The 14,535-nt window shown below is 45.7% G+C and overlaps 1 protein-coding gene across 6 annotated transcripts in view; it reads left to right on the forward strand.

The window, feature by feature from the left end:
• Kank1 (KN motif and ankyrin repeat domains 1) overlaps positions 1–14,535 on the forward strand; it is a 190,125-nt gene that overhangs the window by 26,034 nt on the left and 149,556 nt on the right. For 5 of the 6 annotated variants that reach the window (XM_021195604.1, XM_021195613.1, XM_029536852.1 and 2 more), the window contains exon 2: positions 9,171–9,257. The exons of the other annotated variant lie outside the window; for it this stretch is intronic. The gene's annotated coding sequence lies outside the window, so the exon portion shown is untranslated. The remainder of the gene's footprint in view (positions 1–9,170; positions 9,258–14,535) is intronic. 6 annotated transcript variants of the gene reach the window in all.

Below are 14,535 nucleotides of genomic sequence, written 5' to 3' on the forward strand. Positions count from 1 at the left end.
CCCCCCCCAGTGTGAGTGTGTGTGTGTTCAGGGGCTCAGTAGCATTCATTTCCCCCCTTACTACATGTATCTGTGTGGTATGTAAGCATGTGTATAGGTATATTTACTGTAAATAGGTATATGTGTGCTTATGTGTTTGCAGGTAGGAGGCCAGAGGTGGGGTGAACATCTGTGTATTGAGATGGGATCTTTTATTTTTCTATTTTAACTAACTTCCTTCCTTCCTTCCTTCCTTCCTTCCTTCCTTCCTTCCTTCCTTCCTTCCTTCCTTCTTTCCTTCCTCTGGTTCTGGGTATAGAACCCAGGGCTTCACATGTTAGGCACTGTCCACTGAGTTACACTCCTAGTTCTGTTTATAAGCATTTTTTATAAGCATTGTTTGTTTTTTGAGACAAGGTTTCTCTGTGTAACAGCTCTAGCTGTTCTGGAACTTGTTTCATAGACCAGCCTGGCCTCAGATTCCCAGAGATCTGCCATCTTTGCTTCCAGAGTGCTGGGGTTAAAGGCATATGCCACCATGCATTGACCCAGTTTTTAGCCTTTTTAAGTGCAGTGCCACAATGATTGACTCAGTCATATTACTATATGGCCAGCATCCTCTTCATCTTCCTAAACAGAAGCTGTGCTCCACTGAACTCTTATCCAAAACCTTGCCTGGGGGAAAGCCATTCTGCTGCTTCCTAGATATTGTTTTATTTAGATATAGAATTAATACTCAGGAGCTCTAACCTCATGTAAAGTCTTCACCAAGCTGTTTGGCTCAGGCTCCCAGTTCCACAGAAGCCAGCCAGACCTTTGTTGCTGTTGGTTTTTTTTTTTTTTTTTTTTTTTTTTTTTTTTTTGGCCACAGAGCCAAAGTGGCCCTTGAGTCATGCTAAAGCATGTGTACACAGCTGCGGCAGGGGGCAGGGAGATGGCTGTGCTAGAAGGCAGGGTGGCTTGCAGAAGAGACTCCACCATCTACCACCGTGCCCTTGCTGGTCAGAATCGTTTTGGAGCTGGATTTTTGACCTACAGGGATGGTCCTCTCTGAAGAGGGCGGTCTTCCGAATATTTGCGTTTCCTTGAAGTCAGCACCTTGGAGAGACTGACTTTCTGTGGGTCAGCAGCAGGGTTGGTTGAGTGACAGTTTCTTATGTAGGAACAAAGATTGGAAGGCGGAGAAAAGATGGGGTGGGGTGTGTGTGTGATGATCCTTTATTTGGCCAGTAAGATTTGTTGAACCCGGAGGGCAGTTTGAAGGAGTCATAGTTGAATTTCACATCTATTGAGAGTGTGTCATAGGAGTTAGTCCCCTGGGCTAGGCACCTGAGTTTGGCCCAGGCTTTAGAGTTGCCAGCCTGTGACTTTAGGTTAAATTGTTTAAAGTTAAGTTTCCTCATCTGAAGAGTGGACATAGAAATTCCCACTTTTTGTAAGGCCAGACAGGTAAGACATGCATAGTACACTGAACCTGGGCAGGAAAGATGAAGTGAAACATCATGTCTTTAGAATATAGTATACATCTATAATTACATGTGTACATATGAAAGATAAGTATATATGTACATATAGGTGCGTGAATGTGTGGGTGCGTGCATGCCTGCATGTGTGCCTGTGTGTAAATCTTGTCATTCTGGTGTCCAGATCGTCCCTGTTGAAGGTGGCCATGATTGCTAAGACGTGAGGGACCCCAGAGGGCCCAGCTGGAGTGGGCAGATAGAATAAGAAAGCTATGAACTCCAAGGCTTTGGAATGGTTTCTACATGTTACAGCTCTCCTTTGAGCGCTAGGTTGGAATTTGCTTTCTGTAGCCGAGTTCATTATATAACTGTGAGTCAAGCCTTCCCTTTCTCCTGTTTATGAAAAGCAAAACAAAATCAGTCCAGTTTGGGAGGATCTGGAAGCTTACCAGCTGACACGCCCAGATTCCATAGGAGGGTGAGATAAGGCTGTGCCACCCAGCATCTTTCCCTTCTGAGCTCTTCTGCACAGGCCCTAGCAGAGATGAGCAGGAAGGGGGTCAGGGACAGACAGCAGGGACAGTCCCCTACCCCCTGCCCTGGACTTTTGCTGCCTGTCTTGCTTCACTGGGAAAGGGCATTGAGCAGTAATGCATCGTGGGTGTGTGAAGAATGAGCCCTTAGAGCAGCTCGACTTGGGGAAATTCAGAAAATGTAATACAGAAATGTAGGTCCTTGCAGCTTCTGTGACCCCCAACAATGGGACTGTTGGGAGAACTTCTGAAGTCCATTCTGTTTTGAAAGGCAATTTGCTGCTCAGTGTGCACCCTCACTGAAGTCTGTATCCCTGCTCCTGGCTGGGGGAACTGCCCGGTGGGAGATCTTCTCAGCAGGAACTAGATCTAGAAAGGATGAATGGAAAGGCAAGGCTGCTCTGGAGTAGACTGTGCCGACTACCGTGCCCGATGTTATCATTCTCTGCTGGGCTTTTAAATAAAAATTATGTTTTGTGTATTTGCTTGTGTGGGGGTGTCTACCCACACAAGTATGCTTTGCCCTGCATGTGTGGATGTCGGGGGATTGCATGTGGGATTCAGTTTTCCCCTTCTACCATGTTGGTCCTGACTGAACTGTAGCTGAGCCATCTCACTGATTCCTACTTGGCTTTATGGGAAGAAGTCCTAGGGTGATTTCCCCCTGGGTTACAGGATAGTCTCCTGGATGACATAATCCTGGGGAATGAGCTACTATGACAGTTAAGGCTATGGATACTAAGAGGCAAAAAGGCCACATGCTTTTAGTATGTTTCTTCTTCCCGTGATGTCTTCTTCACATACATTTTTATGAAAAGCATACACATTAAAACTATTTTTACATTAGGAAAGGGAAACTGTCATTCTTCTGCCACAGAACATTCTATATGTTTCTATAAAATCTGCTTTGCCTTGCCCATGGAGTGTCGAATGGTGTTTTTTGTTTTTTGCTTTTGTTTTTGTTTTGTTTTTAGCTTGATAGTTCTATGTTATAATTATGTGGTTGGAGACTGGTAGAGGCTGAGGTGGGAAGCCAGGCTTAGAGAATTAAGAGTGATGGCTTTCTTTGAGGCTACCCCATCACCCCTTCCTGCTGGCTGAACAACCGTGGGACCTGACACATCACTTCCTGTCCAAGTTGGCACGGAGAGTGGCGCAGTGACTCTGCCCAGTGTTCTCTGACCGCACTTGGAGGGTTTCCAGCCACACGGTCGCTCCGAGAAACAACTTAGCCTCCCACTTTGCTTTCTGCAGCCTTGGGCAGCTTCCCCGGCCTTTGGTACCTCTGCCCCCTGCATTTTGGAGGAGCCCCCATTGAGTCCCCAGACCTTGCCTTTGTTTAGCAGTGGCTTTCTGGATGTCCTCCACCTGCCTGTTCCTTCTCCGTGCCAGGTCGGTCCTCTAAGCCTTTCCTAGGAGAGATCATATCACGTGTTTTCTTGAGGGAGAAAGGAAGACAGTGGGCCTGTCAGTCAGTTTCTTCTCCAAGCAGAAAATAACTCACATAACCGTTCTGAGTGCTCATTCTGTTAAGCCCTATAACTGAGGGCTTTTCCTGTGTGACCCTGACTGCTGATCAAGTCTTGAGAAAGCCTCTGAGACATTGTTGACCTTGGTCCAGTGGCTAGGATTTGGAAATGTTCTAAGGAGAGCTCCCTCCTGCAGTTTGAGTGAGATAGGTGGGGAATCTGCTGTGAGGACTGGGCCTCAGTGCACATAGGCAGCAAACGGGCTGGTATTTTTGTTATTTTCTGTTCTTCACAATCCGAGTATCCTCTAAGGTGATTTATGCTGTCTGCCATGTTTTCTCTGAGCCCTCACAGTTGCAAGCCATTCCAAAAATTTTCTACCATGTTTCCCCTCAATTCTTGCAAACTTCATCCAGTGCATAATTCCAAAGCCTCTCTCACATTGTTTAAACTTTCTTTCTTAGCATCACCTACTGCCAGGTCCCCTGGTATGCAATACTTCTTCATCTCTGCTGGAGTATAAATCACAATATCAATGCTGAGAATGCAAACCCTTTCCTTACAGTATGTGGGTCAAAAATTCAATATGGATCTCTCTAGGACAAAATCCAGACTCCAACAAAGCTGTTTCCCTCTGAAGAGCCTGATTTAATTACTTCTATCACTGAGATGGCTCAGTGGTTAAGAGCACTGACTGCTCTTCCAGAGGTCCTGAGTTCAATTCTCAGTGACCACATGGTGGCTCACAACCATCTGTAATGGAATCTGACGCCCTCTTCTGGTCTGTCTGAAGACAGCTACAGTGTACTCATATACATAAAACAAATTATTAAAAAAAAGAAAAAAAAAAAGACACTGTAACCAAGGCAACTTTAAGAGAAAGAGTTTACGGTTCCAGAGGTTAGACCCCATGTCTATCATGACCAGGAGCATGGCAGCAGACAGGCAGGCATGGTGCTAGAACAGTAGCTGAGACCTTACATTTTGAGACACAACCAGGAGGTGGAGAGCAGCTGGAAATGCACGGGGTTTTGAAGCTATAAAGGCCACGCCCCCGCGACACACCTCCAACCATGTCACATCTTCTAATCCTTCCCAAGCTGTTCCACCAAACGAGGACCAAACATTCAAAGATAAGTCTGTGGGGGCATTCTCATTCAGACCGCCACAGAACCCCTTTTTCCTGGTCCTGGTTTATAGAGGCAGCATGGATTTTTCTGGATCATGACCCTACCCCCACTCCACATCCCATTTACAAGGGGTAAACCCTATTTACATTTCAAATTTCCTCTCCATTTCTTTCGGTTCTTTAGGATTTATGATTAGACTGGCTGTTGGCATTCTGTCTGGACTCTAGCCCCACAGTTACCTGGCAACAGCCAGGTAGGCCTGGCCCACTACAAAAGGGGCTGCTTGCCCCTCCTCTCTCTCTTACTCTTGCTCTCTTGCCTCTTGACCCCTTGCTCCCCCACTCCCATCCCCTAACCCCCTCTCTCCACATGGTCATGGCCGGCCTCTACTTCTCTACTCTCTCCCTCTCTCTGCCTCTACTACTCTCTTAACTTCCCTCCGCATGCCCTACATAAACTCTATTCTATACTATACCCGTGTGTGTCTGGTCCCTCATGGGGAAGGGATGCCTTGGCATGGGCCCGCCAGGGCACGCCCTTCCCCCACACCTCACCACACACCTTAGAACATATTCTTATACATCTTTATCTTTTTATAATCATAACACTGTCCTCATTTGGGAAATCCAGGATACGGTTTCCACGTCAGCATCCTTAGCCTCCATCCGGCCAGCAGAATCATCTTCGCTCTGTACGTGATGTGTACACAAGTTTGGGGATTTAGGAGTAGAGCAGTTTCAAGAGGTACCATTGCTTGCCTGTTTTACAGAGTAGCATTGTGCATCCGTGATGCAGTCCACTGTGTGGTCTCAGCTTACAGACGTTGCTTGCATAGGTAGGACTAGGAGCATTTTCTCGAGTGCACCTCTCACACTGGACTGGGGGCATGCACCCTGCAGGCGAGTAGTTAGAGCAGACATTCAACCTGTGGGTCACTCCTCTGCGGGTTGAAGAACCCTGAGGCAACCCTTTCAGAGGTCGCCTAAGACCATTGGAAAACACAGGTATTTACATTACAGTTCATAACAGTAGCAAAATCACAGCTATGAAGTAGCAATGACAATAAAGTTATGGTTAGGGGGTCACCATAACCGTATCAGCCAGGAATTGTATTAAAGGTTTGCAGCATTCGGAAGGAAGGTTGAGAACCTCTGTATTTAGATGAGCTGAAGAGTAGAAGCCCCTCTTCCCAGTGAGGAAGGGACTATCCTAGTGACCGACTATCCTCCTTATTACAGTGAATTGAAGAAATAGGCCTGCCACCCACAAGACACCCATTCATAACTGAAATATGAGTGCCAGTTTATGAAACTGAGGAGTCTCCACAGGGCTCGGTCTCCTTTGAAGGCGAAGCTGAGCTGTACAGCTGTTTGATCCTGTGTTCTTTGTTGGGAAATTGGACCCTCTGTGGCATTTTGGCGTGTTCCCCAGCAAGGTCCCTTTGTGGGGGGCAGAAGCCCCCTCCCTCTCCTCAAGACACCTGGAATTTGATGCCAGCTTCCATCTGACAGCTGGCCAGCCTGTTGGGTCCTTACAAGCTACGTCTTGTCTAAGGAAATAATTTGCAAGAAGATCAAAGCATGGATGGGCTAAATTAATTTTTCAACAGACTCCTGGTTTAGGAGAATGTACACACCAACTCTGGATACCTTCAAGTCCTTGATAAGCAAGGAATTTTTGAGTCTCTTTGGTTTTTTTCTTTTAAGATGTCTGTGTTTGATTAATGTGTTTCAGTATGTTTTAAAAAAAAAAAAAAAAAAAAACCTGAAAACTTGAACCAGCCTATGCAAGGTGTAGGGAGCCCTGCAGTAAATGACCTGATGTAATTGTCCTCCCTGTGTGATTGCAGCTCCTGCCTTTCACCTTTCACCTTTCACCTTTCACCTTTCACGGAGCGCTGGTTCTCACGGGATGGTGGTACATGGAATTCTCCAGGGTCACTCAGCAGAGTGCAGAGGCATTTCTGGTCACTGTGACTTGGGAGGTGTCACTGGCGTCTACAGAACGTAGGGTGGAGATGCCCACGGCAGCCTCAGAGCTGAGAATTGTATCGCCCACAATATCAGCAAGGCCAGAGTATCGGGAAGCCTAGGTTGAGCGGAGACAGCTTTCTGCTTTTCAGTTATTTGGGGTTTCTCTTATCCTCTTCTTCCTGTCCCCTTTCCTTTTTCCTCCTTCCCTTCCTCTCTTCCTTCTCCCTCTCTTCCTCCCTTCTCCTCCCTCTTCTCCTTCTTCCCTCCTTCCCTCTCTCCTTTTCTCCCTCCCACCCTCCCTCTTTTTTCCTCTCCCTTTTGTCCTTCCCCTTTCATTTCTCCCTCCCTCCCTCCCACCACCTGTCCCTTCCTTCCTTTCTTCCCCTTCCCTTCCCCCTTCTTCTTTTCTTCCCACCCTACCTCCCTTCATTTCTCTCCCCCCTCTGTCCCTCCTACCCACCTCCCTCCTTCCATCCCACTCTTCCTTTGTTGCGAGACAGGGAATCCTATTTACTATTCTGTTGCTGTGCTAAGACTCTTCAACTTACAGACAAAAGACTGTGTTGGGTCCTTGCAGTTTCAGAGTTAAGAGTGTACGACCATCACCATGGGGAACATGGCCACAGGTGGGTTGGCATGGTGCTGGAACAGTAGCCAAGAGTTTACTTACATTTTGAGATACAACCAGGAGGCAGAGAGCTAGCTGGAAATGGTGTGGGATTTTGATTGCCAAGGCTCACCCTGCTGACACATTTCCTCCAACCATGACACACCCCTTAACCTTTCCCAAACACTTACACCAAGTGAGGACCAAGCATTCAAATTTATGAGCCTGTAGAGGCCATTCTCACTGAAACCACATCAGTCTCTCACTATTGTAGGTCTGGCTAGCCTGGAGCTCTGTAGACCAGGCTAGCCTCAAGCTCACATCTACCTGCCTCTCCAGTGCTGGGATTAAAGGCGGAGGAGGTGCAAATGGCGGCTGTGGTGGAGTCCACTGGGGAAAGATGGAAAGAACATTCCAGGCTCTGGTCCTCAGCCAAGCCTCCGTTTCTCCCCTGCAAACACGAGTGATTTAGGACGTGTGTGGGTGTTTAAGGCACAGTGTCTGCCACGGAATAAAGGCACATAAACATCTGTCATGAACCATGACAATTTAAATGCCCCTTTCCCAGGCACCTTGGACAAGGGACCTAGAAGTGTTTTATATGTTTAAAATTTCATAAAGAGGTCTTAAACATCCAGGGCTTGTTCTCAGCTCTCCCTGGAAAGAGAAAGGCAGTTTCTATCTCTCCAGTAAAGGTTACTTTGTGATGGACAAAGCCATCCCCCCAGTACCTCAGAAACACGTGGCCTCAGGCCAGAGCTATTTTTAACACTGTGATAACAGCAGCTAGTTCAAGTTGTAACATTCCTGACTTAATTACAGAGCCCAACAGTTCTTCCCACAGGTGGGCTTCAGGGTTTCCTAGATCTGACAGAAGCTAGAGGGTTCATTGTTTAGAATCATATTCCTTCTTCTTCCCTCCCTCCTCCCCTTTCCCCTCCTCCTGCTGGCAATTAATCCTAGGACCTGGAACATGATAGGCAGGCACTGCCTGACTCAATAGCATCTTCACGCCCACCACGCCCACATGCCCCCTCCCCCCCCCCACTTGAAAATTCCTAGGACTTCACTTAGTTACCCAGTCAGACCAACCTTCCACTTGCAACTCTCCTGTCTGACCCTCCCAGGTTACTAGGATTATGGGCTGGTACCCTGGACGCAGCACCTTGTTTGAGACTGGCTTAGAGAATGAGGTTAGGAGTCAGATTTGCATGAGAGTTCCATTGCTGATGGCACTGGTCCACTGTTGTGGTTTGTAAAACAGTAAAAGCCTCATAAATATATTTTACATATTACCTTTGGCGTAGTAAATATATAAAAAAATATTTATAAACATTATTGACTGAAAGATATCTAGTTTTTAAGTATCATGTCCATTTTTTCCCTCTAGATTGTTTTATTTGGAACATTTTGTGGTTTTATGCAAACTTTAAGTGTTTTGTTATTGTTATTACTTATTTCTGTTTCTCTGAAGATTGTTACTGCCCTCCTCCTCCTCCTCCTCCTCCTCCTCCTTCTTCTTCTTTTTCTTCTTCTTTTTCTTCTTCTTCTCCTCCTTCTCCTCCTCCTCTTCCTCCTCCTCCTCCTCCTTCTTTTTTATTTTTATTTTTTTTGAGACAAGTTATCTCTCTATAGCTCTGGCTGTCCTGAAATTTACCCTAAAAACCAGACTGGCCTCAAAATTGACCTGCGTCTGCCTCCCTAGTGCTAGTGTTAAAGGTGTGTGCTACTGTGACCAGTTATGTCTCTGGCAGTTTAATAGGGATTGTGTTGAATTTATATCTAGCTTAGGCAATGCAGTCATTTCAGCTATATTCTGATCCATGTTCACATGGTATCTTTCTATTTATTTGTACCTTTTTCAGTGTCTTTTAAAAATATAGCTTTCTGTCTACAGGTCTCTTCTTGGTTTAATATGTTCCTATTGTTTTTATTTACTAATACTATTGTAAATGAGATTATTTTCTTAATTTCTATTTTGGATAGTTCACAACATATTTCATGGTGTTTTTACAGTCTGGAATGCTTCTGTGTGACACTATTCCTTGAGAGACAAGAACAAACATCTACTTATCCCAGATAGAGAACTACTGACAGTCCAAGGTAAGGATTCCAGCTGGGTCAACCAATGAGATTACTAAGGTTAATAACAGGAGCAGATAGGACTCAAAGACAGTTGCACCACCAAACCCACCCTAGCATTTGTGAGAGATCAGGAAAGCTGGAAACCTGGAGTACATGGCACAATCTCCAGGAAGCTCAAAGGGTTGGAGATGGTTCTTTCTATGAGGTTCAGCTGGTTTCAGCTTCTTCCAGACAGCTCAGCTGGTAGATGGCTCTGTTGGTTTGCATCTCTTTTAGGCAAGTCAGCTTGTCCAAGAGTGTCTCCCAGCAGTTGTCATTGCATATATATTTGTGTCGGAGTTGGGGGGTGGGGGGGTGGGAAGCCTAGTGAATCTGGTCAGCTTCAGGGACTTCCTGAAGCCTTTGGATTGTTTATTTCCTGAGTTTAAGTGCTTCCCTGCTGGGTGGAATATTTCATCTTTGTCTCCAAGATGGGAGGTTTTATCTCCAAGGAAATTGCTATGTAGAAAACTAATTCATATTTTGATTTTAACAAATTGCTAGTGCAATTTTTATGGTTTTTGATATTTAAGATCATATTGTCTGCAAACAGACAATCTAACGTCCTCTGTGAGTTGAATGGATTTTTTTCCCCCTTTGTTTTATTGCTCAGGTGGGGTCTTATACTATCTAGAACTGACAGGAGTGGGTACTCTTGTGTTATTTCTGATTTTAAAGGAAAAGCTTTTGGCTTTTTATTACTGAGTCTGGGGTTGATGGTGAGATTGTTATGTACAGACTGTTATGTTGAAGTACATTTCTTCTATACATCTTTGAAAGGGTTTTTTTTTTTTTTTTAATCATTAAGGCATATAAAATTTTGTCAGATGCTTTTTCTGGACCTATTAAGGTGATTATAAAATTTTAGCTTTTGATTTTGTTAATGTGGTATATCATATGTATTGATTTGCATATTTGCTGAACCCTCTTTGCATCCCAGGCGTAAGTTTCACGGATCATGGGGTGCAGTCAACTTTTTTTTTTTTTTTTTTTTTTTGAGGCAACAGCTGAAGAATTTAATGTGTTACATTGCATATGACTGGAGTCAAGGTTACTGAATGTAGAGTTTGGATGCAGAATGACGCATAGTTTGGAACTATAGTCAGCTTTTAAGTGTACTATCGGGGCCTGGAATCGTGTGTGTGTGTGTGTGTGTGTGTGTGTGTGTGTGTGTGTGTGTGAACATGCGTGCACACATGCTGATTAGAGTCAGTTTTCACTTCTACCACGTGAGTCCCCAGGATTGAAGTCAAGGTTGTCAAATCTGGCGGCCAGCGCCTGCCTTCCTTGACGCATAGCCGCAGCTATGGCACAGAGAGGATGTCTGACGGCTTGGTACTTACTGTGCTCACTGGTGATAATGAGTCACTGTGGGTTAGAGGTTGGCCGTTCACGGAGAGACAAGTCAATATAGTGTGTAGGGTAAGTCAGGTTGAGACTGGTTTGGAGCTGTAAGAGATGGAGTTTGTGTAGTTGGAGAAATAGGCCAGTAAGCAGCGTCAGTCAGGGTTCTGGTGGGAGTAGCACACACAGCCTGTATAGACACCCAACGGTGGGAATCATCCAGAAAGTCAGAGAAGAAACCTTCTGGGAGAGGTGGAGCAGAGACGAGTGCTCTGAAAGGACGGTGAACGTGCCGTGTTAGACCAGAGGGAGCGAAGTTCGAGCCCTGGCACCGGAGAGTGGGGTTGGGTGTGCGTTGGATGGGGGGGGGGGTGTAGACCTTAGGGGTATGCTGAGAAAAGAAATCTCGAGCTGTTTCTGGAGGGTGGTGGGAAATCTCGGTGATTTTTTTTAGTTTGGCGAGCAAGGTACTAGGAAATAGCAGGCTGGAGGAAATGTCTCCAGTGTGAGTGTGTGAGAAAGGTCTGAGAGCAGAGCCCTGGGAGTGTACGCAGGTGAGCGGAAGGCTGGCCCAGCCACTTGTGCAAAGGTGGAGAAAGGCCCCGTGGACAGACAGACCTTTCAAGATTTTAATAGTGAGGAAGGTGGGTCTGGAGGCATGTCTGAAAACAGTAGCTCACCGTTCTCTGCAGGTTGTGGCACTTGTCACCATTGTTCCCTGACCTGTGGCAGGGTGTTCCCAAGTCTTTGTCACCAGGTAGAAGTTCCTCACTGCTCAGCCTCCTGTAGCCATTCGCACCCCACCTGTACAAAGTGGGAGATATTCTGTGCGTCTGCATTCCTGTCTCCAGGCACTTTGTCAGACATCTGCGTTTTCATAATTATGGGTCAGCACATTCTATTTTGGCAACCCAGAGACATTGCTTTGGTTCATCAAAAGCAGCCGATAATACGCTGAGAGGTTGACGAGGCCTTAGTGTGTGGCCCCTTGACTGTCAGTCTTGGGAAGGGACAGGAAGTGTCCTCCGACTTGCAGGCAGCCTTGCGTCTGGCTCTGAGGACAGCGTTTGGAAGGTTCTCACCAGATAGACTGGCAGTAGCTCTCTCGGCGTTTTTGGGAACAAATCAAGTCATTATCTCAACAATGTCAAAACTGTGTTCCCAGCTCTGGTACCATTTGAAACATTTGGGGCTAAAGGGGCTGAGAAGAGCTAATTAGCGACTCTCCTGGTGTCCCTTTTCAGCCTTCTCAAATGGCAGTCCAAACACCGCGGCTGCTCATTCGGTGATAACTGTTCCGTTTGCTGTGAACGACTGATGGCTGGTTAAATGTTGTGAGCCCCTCCAAGCTGAGGCTAACAGTGTCTTGGTTCCAAGGGTCAAGCAAATACTGGGAGACACGACGCCAATGGGGAAGGAGTTGAATTTGCAAAACCCACTAGGGAAGTCCTGGTGAGTGTGCTGGGAGCTGATTCTATGCTCAGGAATATCTTCTAGTGCCACAATGTGTAAATCTAAATCCACTGGAAGGAAGTAAACAAGTTTAAATGTTAGCATTGGCTTAGTATATGAGACAGCAAGAATGGGTGGTGGAGACGAGTGTGTTCGATTCAAAGCTGGTGCTAGAGAGCTGATTAAAATAACTACGGGCCATACTGACTGCAGATTAGGCATTGGATGCGGGTGGGTCCACTCCTTCGAATTACTGTCTGTGGGTGTATTTAGGTCTTTTTCTATTTGTTTTCTTTGTACTTTAAAAGTACGACTGACGTCAGTCTTCTCTTCCGAAGTGGTGAACACCAATAAACAAATAATAGATAGCCTTGCTCTAGAGCCCCATCAACACCCACAGCAGCTTTCACCGATTAAGGAAAATGTGGTGGAGAACAGGTTTGGAGCAGGATATTGATGCGGTCTTATTTCCAGTGATGGCTGATCGTGTTCCAGTTCTGGAAGGGAGCTAATGGCCGTTAGATAGGATTAAATGTCAAGAGATCTAGTGTGTAGCAAGAGAAGCGTAGTGAGCAGAGTAGAGTGGATGGTTTGTGCCTACACCACAAATATGACAGCTATGTGAGGTCAGACACTCGTCAATTAGATGAATGGGACCCATGCACATACATTTAGTCAAGTATGTGCACTTGGTTATCTATTTAAACAAACAAAAAAACCCATCCAGATCAGTGTGTCAGTGTGTGTGTGTGTGTGTGTTCATTTAGTCAGGACTGTAGATAAATACCGCTCTATTCTCCCCTCCCCCACCCCTATTTTCCATAAGGTGAAGTTTGTATCTGTGTTAGAATATATTTTTTTCTGTGTTTAAGAGAACTATTTATCATGCTTTTTAATTTGACTAAATCTTACGTGTACTAAGACCCTTTATGCTGACTAGTGGCGCACACCTTTAATCCCGGCACTTAGGAGGCAGAAGCAGGTGGATTTCTGAGTTGGAGGCCAGCCTGGTCTACAGAGTGAGTTCCAGGACAGCCAGGGCTACACAGAGAAACCCTGTATGGGGGTGGGGTGGGGGGAGAAAGACCCTTTATAACTATAATATTACGGACACAAATAATGTCAGTAGTCATTGCCAACTATATTATGAACAACTAGAGAAAGTGGCCAGGGAGAGGTTTCTCACTCCTGGCAGCCAGCAGCAGATTTTCTGTCTTGTTGTTAGGCTAGGAAGGCTTTCTGAAGGACTGCTACTTACTGGGAGCATCCTTCTTTACAGGTGAACTTGATACAGGTGAACTTGATACTGACCCTCAGTGGCTGGTATAGATGTCCCTGAGTGCTTCCCAGCTCTATTTTTAACTGTAAGCAACAGGGTTATTTGCCAAGAATGAGCGACAAGAGGATACAAGTGAGTCAATATGCATTTACAAAGTGGTGTTCTTGAGTTGTGTGACAAAATCCATCCGATGTGCCTGCTGGCACAGGCCCGTAGTTTCCACTACTTGGAAAGCTGAGGCAGGAGGATTGTCGGTTCAAGGCCTGCCTGGGCAACTTGATGGGACACTGCCTCAAAGTACAACTGTACAAAGTGCCTGAATAGAACTTGGTGGTTCTATGCTCGCTTCACATGCAAAGGGCGGCGGTACTGTTCCCCAGCCTGGGAAGAAAAACTCTCTAACCCCATCATGTATTGACATATCCATGGTTGCCTAGGAAATATAAGAAAGGATGTGATTTAAAAAAAAAAAAAAAGCATTCCTAGTGGCATATTTCTCTAGTAATTTGAGCACTCACATTTATTAGTGTATATTCGTTGTACAAAATAATGGATTTCATATGATATTTTCTTGGGTGTGTATCATGTACTTTTTTATGGTATGCTGACTTAGAATTCCTTGTGTATGTACCAAGGAGTCTCAGAATGCTGAAGTTCAAGTAACTGGCAGTTGTCTCATGACTTTTCCTGAGAAAAGGAAAACTGAAGAAAGGCTATTATTTACCCCAGACTGGGAAGGCATCGACAGAGGAAGGGTGGGGATTTGGGTCAAGTGGTGAACGAATGGTATTCGCAAGTTCGTTTCAGAAGAGTGGGTTCTATCACCAGAAACCTGGACAAGTAGGAGAAGCTGTACCACTGACGAGTTCTGTCCACGGCTTTGCTAACCCACACTAATAACTCCACCACAGAGCCTTCATGACTGACAGGTGTCCAGTCACACCCTCTACCACCACCCACCGAGAAATAGTTTTCTACTTCTATAACCTTGGGAGGGCCGGACCACGGGAGGATCTCGTGAGTTTTGTTTTTGTTTTTGTTTTTTGTTTTCCTTCCACCACAGGATTGTTAATAGCCCAGGTCTCCTGAGAGTGAGGTGGTTGATTACAGCTGCTTTGATTCAAGATAGGCTTGGCCAGTCTGGATAACAGAGCTATTTTCTTCCGTAGAACATCCATGCTG

The sequence above is a fragment of the Mus pahari genome, chromosome 1 (genome assembly GCF_900095145.1).
Source record: "Mus pahari chromosome 1, PAHARI_EIJ_v1.1, whole genome shotgun sequence".
NCBI classification, from domain to species: Eukaryota; Metazoa; Chordata; class Mammalia; order Rodentia; family Muridae; genus Mus; species Mus pahari.